The 10,301-nt window shown below is 42.7% G+C and overlaps 1 long non-coding RNA gene across 1 annotated transcript; it reads left to right on the top strand.

Moving 5' to 3' along the window:
* The first annotated feature begins 573 nt into the window (after positions 1 to 573).
* Positions 574 to 3,839, top strand: LOC134022919 (uncharacterized). The gene is made up of 4 exons (XR_009930708.1): positions 574 to 920; positions 1,497 to 1,566; positions 2,236 to 2,303; positions 3,269 to 3,839. It is a non-coding gene; the product is annotated as an uncharacterized LOC134022919 (long non-coding RNA).
* Positions 3,840 to 10,301: the final 6,462 nt, after the last annotated feature.

Below are 10,301 nucleotides of genomic sequence, written 5' to 3'. Positions count from 1 at the left end.
GTATTCTTAGTAGTCCACAAACATCTCCACTGTCTTAAGAGCATTAGCTCTTGGTTGTTCTGGCTACACAAGGTCACCAGGTTATTTTAACTACTGATAGTGGTAGGTTATCTTGCTAACACATATCCAAAAATGCACAGTGTCCAAAACACTAAGAACATTATTCTAGTTTTCTAATACTTTACCATTGTGTTGGCCGGTAGGATTTGTAACGCAAATAGGCCTAATGTCAGTTTTCTGGTCATTTCCACAAAATTATGCATAAAGTAACTCTGCGATTGGGGCCACTATAAAATGCATTCTGAGTAAAACCTTTCACTTTGGCACCAACCTTTTAGTCCAGCATATGATCTGGACAAGTCATGGGATAAAGCCCCAGTTTATAAAAAAGTAACTTATTTGTTGCACAAATTTACCCTGTAACCAACACAGAAATGTATGATATGACTTGTGCTTGGTTTGGAAAGATGTACATTTTTTCGAACATATAGGGGTACAAATGCAATAAGAAAGATGTCAGTGTGTGACCCATGGTGTGACCAAATTTATGTTGGGGGATGGTATGACTACTGCCTCAGGGCTGTCAAGGAATTTCCTAGGAGATTAGAAACAGTAAGTCTATTGTTATTAATGCTAGTAAACAGAAAACTCTGTGAAATCAACAATGAACTGTCCAATATAATAATTGGACAGTAAATTGGACAGTAAAAATATTTATCTCGGAGACAACATTGAATGTTGATTTTTGAATGAGGAAGGTTCACACATGCGCAGTGGTTGTAGCAGTAGCACTTTGCTTCTCCCAACTGTCACTGCCGCACATGGCGCGAAAACCGGAGAAGAATGGAGGTTTCAGCTGCTCCAGAAGTTATAGGATTCAGGAATTATACTGACTGAAGAAGAGACAAAGAGATTCAGAGGTAACGTTAATGTTAAGCTGATATAGTGCGTTATATGTTTTTCACAACCTTTTTTTGTCAAAACGGAATGGACTTTTACCAAACTGAAGGCAAATTGCTAGCTGACGTTAGCATTAGCTATTTAGAGTGACTATTATCTAGCTCAGGGGTTATAGAGCTCAGCTAGCGTTAGCTATCTAATGTCAGTTAATTAAATCTGCCATTTGCAATCCTAAAATTCGGTTAACGTTATGACCTGCATGACTAATGTGTGGCTTTGTAGACCATCTCTACTATAACGTTATGTTGATTTTATTTTTTTCCTCTTACCTCAGTATAATGTTAGCTGCTAGCTAGCTAGGTCGGTAGGAAATATTTTATGAAAAACGAAGGCACTTGTTCAATGTTAGTGTTGTACATAGTTGATAAAAGCATGTTAATTCATTAGATAATTAATTGTGAAGCTGGCAAAGTGCCGCTGTACAGAGAACTGTCTAAATAGGGGTGTTTTGTTGAGTAATGTTGAGTTAGGGGAATTGTGTAGGCTAACTTAAGTTTGGTTAAGTGAAGCCCTCGTGTGTTTTTCTGTTGCTGCAGATTTACATTTTCTCACACTCTACATTGTCACCTGGAGTCAGCTCTGTAACCGTGGCCCCAAGTTTTTGTGGTGAGTATTACATGAAATTGCAATTGCCATTATTGTTGTGTGGACTGTTTATGTCAAGACCGTTGATGGAGGTTCTTTCTGTCACAGACATTCACTTGCATGTATTTCAAAACACAAAACCTAAGGCGATGAAAAACAATCTGATCTCGGTAATCATTAGTTTTAGCAACGTTTTAACATGGGAGTGAACTAGTGTTGCACAGTAAACCTGTACTAAAAAGAGACACTTACATTGCTTCAGTGTTCCTGTGCATACATGGGAGACTCTGACAGAACGCTATCTCTGTAGCATTCCATCCAGTCCAGAACCCGGGGTCCTGAAGTCTCGACTTTTACGATACTCAAACGATGCGATGTTAATATACCTCTCTGATCTAACGAGTCTGACTAGCTGTCGTGACCTCTCAGGTGGGATTTGGCTACGATGGAGAGATGGTTGTTCTGCTAAGTTCTCCTGTCTCTGCACAGGAACTGCAGTGATCGTTAAGGAGCCTAATGACGAATCATGGTCAGAATTATGTTGTCCCATGCTACACCCCTTCACCAAGTTTCATACAAATCGGGCTGGTAGTTTTTGCTTAATCCTGTTCACACACAAACAAACCGACATTCAAACACTCACACGGGAGAAATTGCTTGCATGATACTTGTGTTTTTCTGTTGCTGCAGATTTACATTTTCTCACACTACATTGTCACCTGGAGTCAGCTCTGTAACCGTGGGCCCAAGTTTTTGTGGTGAGTACTACATGAAATTGCAATTGCCATTATTGTTGTGTGGACGGTTTATGTCAAGACCGTTGATGGAGGTTCTTTCTGTCACAGACATTCACTTGCATGTATTTCAAAACACAAAACCTAAGGCGATGAAAAACAATCTGATCTCGGTAATCATGAGTTTTAGCAACGTTTTAACATGGGAGTGAACTAGTGTTGCACAGTAAACCTGTACTAAAAAGAGACACTTACATTGCTTCAGTGTTCCTGTGCATACATGGGAGACTCTGACAGAACGCCATCTCTGTAGGATTCCATCCAGTCCAGACCCGGGGTCCTGAAGTCTCGACTTTTACGATACTCAAACGATGCGATGTTAATATACCTCTCTGATCTAACGAGTCTGGCTAACTGTCGTGACCTCTCAGGTGGGCTATGGCTGCGATGGAGAGGTGGAGAGATGGTTGTTCTGCTCAGTTCTCCTGTCTCTGCACAGGAACTGCAGCTCTTTTGCACTGATCGTTAAGGAGCCTAATGACGAATCATGGTCAGAATTATGTTGTCCCATGCTACACCCCTTCACCAAGTTTCATACAAATCGGGCTGGTAGCTTTTCGTAATCCTGTTCACACACATACAGACCGACATTCAAACACAGAAGGAAGACTGCCAATGGAAACTAGCCTTTTGGATATAATTGGGTGCATTTACATTTTAATGTTCATGAATGTACACTGTCCCTCTTGATCAAATAAATTGAATTGAAAAAATTGAAGAGAAAACATTACCTTTCATCCTGCAGCGGCTTTGCCTGGGTCGGAGGTCATAAACAGTGGGGCATCGGATCTATTTACGTTTTTTTTAAAACTATTTTCGGATATGGTTTGTCCTTAATGGAAGGTAGAAATTATTAACCGGTTGTTTTCAAGCCAAGTGAAAAGATGCTGAACATATCATTAAAGAATTGTATCTTTTCTTTTGACCAGGAAATGGCTGAGACCGATTTCCTCAGTGCCATGGAGAGAACGACAGTGGGGATCTATGTTGTGAAAGACACTGCCAGCAGTGAACCCTCTGATGTCAGGATAGTCCTCGAAGGTGTGATGGTGCTTCAAGATCTTGAGAATGTAGCACTTGCTTCTGCAATGTTGTTTGGGCTCTTATGCCTTGAACATGCAGCACCCTACAAAGCTCCGCTACACCTTTGAGGCATTTCAAAAGATCATCATGGAGCCTCAGCATCAGACACTTAATAATATGAGCCTGTCAGCTGCAAAAACAGAACTTTTAGTGACACTAACTGACCATGCACAGTTGCCCTATATAACGTTGCAGCCCGGTTCACAGCAATCTTGCTCAATGCTGGACCAATTTTCATGAATTAACCACTAGATAGCCTAAATTTATATTGATTGGCTGTAAATGTAGCTGTTTTTTAAGTATGCTTGTTTTTCCACTGTCCAATTAACATTTTTATATCTATAATTTCTTTAAATTGACTGATTAATACTGTAAATGTGCTGACATTCCTTTTTGATTAAAAGTACATATTCAGTATTTATACATTGTTGTAGTTTTTTTTTTGTTGGCACAACCACAATTCTACAGGGAATCACTGTTGGTACACAGGGCATTTTCATAAATTAACTACTAGAAAGCCTACATTTACATTGATTGGCCGTAAATGTAGCTATCTTTATGTACTAAGCTTGTTTTTCCACTGTCCAATGAACATTTTTATATCTATAAATTCTTTAAATTGACTGAGTAATACCGTAAATTTACAGACATTTGTCTTGGGGTTTATGTATTTCTTGCGTTTTTATACATTTCTTCTTAGTCATTATACAAAAAAAAAAAAAAAATCATAAGAAATTACTGTAAATAGACAGGAATGTTTCATTTAGCAACAAACAAATGCCCTAAAATTACGGAGATTAACCTTAAAGTTAGTTGTTTTTAAATGTATTTTAACATAGTATTTTTGTTTTTCTGCGGTTTAATTAACATTTAAGAACAGTACTAAACTGTAATTTAATTCATTTTGGCTGTAGACCATGCACTGTATTTTTACAGCTTATTACATGTAATTTTGTGGTATGATTATTTACTGTAATTTTACAGAATCGGTCTGGAAACTTTGCTGCCAGTGCTTTCTCTGTTTTTTTACGTGATTTTTTTTTACAGTGTATTACTTGCCAGTTATAACAGGCCTCCAACACCTGGAGCAAAGTTCATGGTAAGAGCATGTGTTCCCTAACTTTGCATTTTGGATGGATACTCATACAGTATTTCATCAGTTACCCTAGCTCTGGCCCTTCTTTGAGCGCCACCACACATTCTAACTCCTCTCCTTCTCCCTTGCCCTTGTCCCACTCCTCTCCCTTGCCCCGCTCCTCTCCCTCGCCCTTGTCCCACTCCTCTCCCTTGTCCTGGTACTTGTCTTCCTCTCCCTCCTGCAGGCATTATTCTTACTTTCTTCGTGTTGCTTTATATTTTTCTTTTTCCACACAAGATCATCCTAAAGAGGTCCTCTTTATATACCATATGGTCATGCGATTGAAAGAACCTCAACACCTGAGTGTTTCCTAGTTGGGAATCAGCTGTGATTTACAGTATTTGCATAACTTCAACCAACTGTTTCTCAGTAGCAATGGAATAAAATAAAGGGGATATATTTGTGTTTCAATTCACAATATGAACAGCTGTTCACTTTGACTTTAGCCAATAAGTTAGGTTTTGAACATGATGTTATCTTTTCTGACATACAGTGTGAAAGCATAGGTAAATTGGGCAGTAAAAATCTAGCATATGAAACAAGGCCTAAATGAGCACCATTGACCATCACATTGTACACAATTTTAAATGTTGAATAATCCGTAGTCCCTTTACTGACTGTGTAAATTGTATCAAGAGGTGTTGATGACTGAAGCCTTTTACAGGTCGTGTAAACATGGACTCTACTCCCTTTTGGTGGTACCACAGCAAAGTTGAACATTTTTCAGGAAGTGTCCACTTCAGTGGAGCAGGTCACCTGGCTGTTAATGCCAAACTAATGGGCCAATCTTCTCCTCTCACTGTGTCGGTAGTTTGCTTGTAAAAGGTCTGGCTGTGCTTGTAAATCAGGATGTGTGAGGCATCGAGGCTGTGTGAGGTTATGAGTAAGGCCAAGTAGGCTATGAGGCTGTAAGTGAGGCTGTGTGTGAGGTTGTGTGTGAGGCTGTAAGTGAGGCTTTGAGGTTGTGTGTGAGGCTGTAAGTGAGGCTGTGTGTGAGGCTATGAGTGAGGCTATAAGCGAGGCTGTAAGCAAGGCTGTGTGTGAGGTTGTGTGTGAGGCTGTAAGTGAGGCTGTGTGTGAGGTTGTGTGTGAGGCTGTAAGTGAGGCTGTGTGTGAGGCTATGAGTGAGGCTATAAGCGAGGCTGTAAGCAAGGCTGTGTGTGAGGTTGTGTGTGAGGCTGTAAGTGAGGCTGTGTGTGAGGTTGTGTGTGAGGCTGTAAGTGAGGCTGTAAGTGAGGCTTTGAGGCTGTGAGTGACGCTGTAAGTGAGGCTGTGGGTGAGGCTATGAGTGAGGCTATAAGCGAGGCTGTAAGCAAGGCTGTGTGTGAGGTTGTGTGTGAGGCTGTAAGTGAGGCTGTGAGGCTATGATGCTGTGAGTGAGGCTGTAAGTGAGGTTGTGAGTGAGGCTGTGAGGCGTTGAGTGAGGCTGTAAGTGAGGCTGTGAGGCTGTGATGCTGTGATGCTGTGAGTGAGGCTGTAAGTGAGGCTGTGGGTGAGGTTGTGTGTGAGGCTGTAAGTGAGGCTGTAAGTGAGGCTTTGAGGCTGTGAGTGACGCTGTAAGTGAGGCTGTGGGTGAGGCTATGAGTGAGGCTGTAAGCGAGGCTGTAAGCAAGGCTGTGTGTGAGGTTGTGTGTGAGGCTGTAAGTGAGGCTGTGAGGCTATGATGCTGTGAGTGAGGCTGTAAGTGAGGTTGTGAGTGAGGCTGTGAGGCGTTGAGTGAGGCTGTAAGTGAGGCTGTGAGGCTGTGATGCTGTGATGCTGTGAGTGAGGCTGTAAGTGAGGCTGTGGGTGAGGTTGTGTGTGAGGCTGTAAGTGATGCTGTGAGTGAGGCTGTAAGTGAGGCTGTGAGGCTGTGTGTGAGGTTGTATATGAGGTCTTCCTCAATGTCACCATCATACTGTGTCTGCACCACTACCCTGAAACATCAAGACTCTACAGCATCCATCCACACTTCATTCAACTGTGACTGACTCGTTGATGATGAAGGCCTCTCTGTTTTCATGGGATGCTGACCACTAAATGACAAGCGTATGAACGATTGGTTTATTCAGTGCAATAATCCAAATATGCTCTACTGTTATTGTAACTTTGACAACAATAACAATCGCTGACTTATGATCTATGAAGCTATGAAAAGTAATTACGTTCCCTTTCAGTAGCAAACTGTTGCTCAAACTTCCCTTGAACAAAACTAAATAAACAAACTTAATTTTCATACATTGGTAGCATTGCTAACTCGTAAGTTCTTCCATGCTATGCTTCAGAAAATGTTGACAAAAGTAGTTGGAAATGCCAATCTAGTATAGTTGGTATGAACTTTGCGTAGCTTTCACTGTCTCTGTCTTTGGAAATACTGTGTGAAGTGTTCATAAAGCTGTCGTTTGCAATGTTTTTTACTACAGGTGACCGAAAAATAACACAAGGCCAGACCAATCACTTTCTAAGTCCACCGTGCTCTCCACTGATTGGATATCGGTTCTGTTCGGATGTAAATGTTTTGGCATCGTGGTGTCTTCGCTCCCAGGAACCAACCAGTGCCAGGGTCAGCCAAGTGGACGCTGAACAAAACAAGCAGGCGTGGCTTTCATCTGGCAAAACGGGTCTTGGCTTTGGAACCTCGGTCCTGAAACAGAATATCCCACACCACGGCCTCACTACAGTTTCATTAGCACTTTGAAGACGTGTCGGTTGTCAGATCCTAATCAACTGGCATGTCTGTTTGAGTTTTGTTCTCTCAGGTTTGCTCCCTAAATGGCCCAGAACAACTGAGGTGAAATGAGAAGTACATTTCCATGGCAAACCCCTTGAATAAAACAACCATATTTCGTAACCCAGGTGAAACACTACCCTCATCTATATGTGTTGGCCTAGACACTGTGTGCTTCAGAGCTAATATGACAACGATTCTGTGTTAACTCCGGAGCCTTTGGAAGACAAACTGTTGGAACATGAGCGATCATAACAAAGCATTTCTTAATATGCTTGGAATTGTGTCCAAGCCCCATGGTGTTGAAACTGTGGCCAAGTCCTCCGATGAGGGCTGTAATCTGGCCTTGTCATAGCTATGCTGTTGATGATGTTGCTAATTATTTTACTGTTTGATTTATAAGGATCTGGAATGTGCCCTTGCATCACTGAGGCACCGGGTGACTGATAAGATTGGTTCTTCTTGGTGGAGAGGATTGTGTGTGTTTGTCTTCAGAAGTTCTAGACATGCACATACAGACAGTCATGCAGGCAGTCTGACAGGCAGTCTAACAGACAGACAGACAGGCAGTCTGACAGACAGACAGACAGACAGGCAGTCTGACAGACAGACAGGCAGTCTGACAGGCAGTCTGACAGACAGACAGGCAGACAGGCAGGCAGACAGACAGACAGACAGGCAGTCTGACAGACAGACAGGCAGACAGACAGACAGGCAGACAGACAGTGTTTTGGCATGTGCGCAGGGCTTTTCTGTCATTGTCCCAGTGTGCTGGTGCTGATGGAGGAGCGGCCGCTGGCTGGTCTCACGGGCCGCCGTGAGGAGCGGCAGCACCACTAGAGACAGCGGCAGGCTACATGTTCTTAATTCCCTGACAGACACAGCTAATTGTGTTTATGGTGGTGGGCAACCAAAGAGTCTGGAGACATTCTGAGGAATCCAATGTTGGTTTAATTATTTTCATTTGAGAATGTTATCCATTCTAATCGAATCCACATAAACGTGGTGCTTTTTTAAAAACACGCTTTTCATGTGGTGTGCACCAGCACACAAGACAGTTCCTTCGCCAATTGTTCTTGGGCAGAGTGAAAAAGCATTTGTAAGGACTCGGCCAACATTCCTTATTGTTCGTAATAAAGGCCAGTCATTTTGACATCATATCCTGCTCAGTGATGCATCAACTAGAGTGCTCAGATGTGAGATGTCTGCCGGGGTGAAGAGAGGCGGTGAGGCTGAGCTCATCAGACAGGCCAGAAATGTCATCTTGCGTACTACTTCCTGCATTCACCCTCCACTAAAATTAATCTAACGCGATCAAATGCAAACCCAAACAATCGTTTGGGTTTAACGAGCCAAAATGATTACTGACTAAGTCACGGCTTCTGCATGCTTTTACACCATCCCCTCCCCGTTAATAAGAAAAACAAGACAGGACACATGTGCTAAGCAAACCCATATTAATTCTGGCTCAATTAACCTAGCGAGCATTCACGTCAGGCAGCAATCATTCCACTCCAGTGACCTGAAGGCCATTGTCACACGGCCACTTGAAGGATTCTTTTGTGCGAGGGAAGAATGGTGGCCTGACCCCCGGCAGAGCAGAGTGATGGCTGGGGGAGTCTGAGTTTCTTCAGCCTCTCCGGCCGCTCCGCCCAGGCATGGGGGTCGAGTTTCAGCGTCCGAGACTGCAGCCGTGAGCTCTGCTGAGTGATACGGAGGGAGAGAGGGGGCCGTAAACTCTATAGCTTTGATGATTGAAACAAAACGCAAAGTTCCCCTGCAAACACTGGCCTGCAGCACTGTAACTAAGTGCAGTGGGATGTGTTTGTGTGTGTGTGTGTGTGCGTGGAGGGGGTGTCTGAATGTGTTTGCTTAAGTGCACATGCATACGAGCGTGAGCGAGTGCGTGTGTGCGTGAAGGCAGCCCGCTGTGAGAAAGTGTACACATACGATAAGTTATGATCCTTTTCTGTAAAAAGATTACAAAAAGGTTTAAGAGGTAAAGAAAAAATTGTACTTGCAAGTCTCAGTATCACGTGATTACTTTAAAGCTGTGGGTTTAATCAGTGCCTCGCCTCTTGAAACATGCTTCATGTATAATTATGTTATCAACCTTGAGAGGAAAAAGGCGCATTGAGACAGCTGAACAAAGGCGATGCTAGCAGCTGTGCCAATGCAAACATCAGCCTGAGTATTCCCACAGCACTGAATATGACTAGCCTCTTTCAGATTAGCTGCTATTAAAGAATGATAGGGATTTATGGAGCGTAATAGAGTATTATCCGTTTTTGGATCGTTTTTGTGTGTGTGTGTGTGTGTGTGACTGTAGGTATTGTTATTTTAGCATCGCCAGACCAATTGCGAATTTCTCACCAAATTAGCTCTGGTTCTTGAACCGGTTCCGTTCAGGATTCTTGGAACCTTGGTGCTATCTAGCAACGAACCCGCGAACGGAACTGTTGTCATCAATGATGTCATCAAGGGTGAGCGTTTGTGAATTAATTATTATTTGTTCTTGCGAACCCGTTCTATGTTGGTGGAAAATGGGTAGGCCCTATCAGATAATTTTAGATTTCCATGGGGTGTTATCACCGCGCAAATGCCTCTGGACCCAATTACATATGATTGGATGGATACAACCAATCAGAGCAACGAAACGTTATCATCAATCATATGAACCCCCCCCCCCCTATCAGATAAACGGTTGTGATCGCCCGACCAGAATCTGGTCGAAGACAAATCAGTTTGAATGGGGTAGCGTGACCAGCCTGCCAGAGCAAATAAAACATGAGCTGGCAGATTGGTCTGGTTCCCAGGCTAATTTTGTGCAACTCTAACTATGGGTACATTTTATTTGAAGACAGCTACACAGTTTAATGTTTCTCCTTCTGCCTCAGTTTTCCCAGTTTAGGAATGATTCTAACACAGACTGAGAACAGCCTGGCCTTTTTGACAAGATCTCCTCTCGATTCTAGCAGGTAATCTGAACAAAGTGAATTATCTTGGTCAACATGGACTGCACAATCAGATGCAT

The sequence above is a fragment of the Osmerus eperlanus genome, chromosome 6, assembly GCF_963692335.1.
Source record: "Osmerus eperlanus chromosome 6, fOsmEpe2.1, whole genome shotgun sequence".
NCBI classification, from domain to species: Eukaryota; Metazoa; Chordata; class Actinopteri; order Osmeriformes; family Osmeridae; genus Osmerus; species Osmerus eperlanus.
The sequence above is the reverse complement of the archived record's forward strand: the minus strand, read 5'-3'. Positions and strand labels throughout refer to the sequence as shown.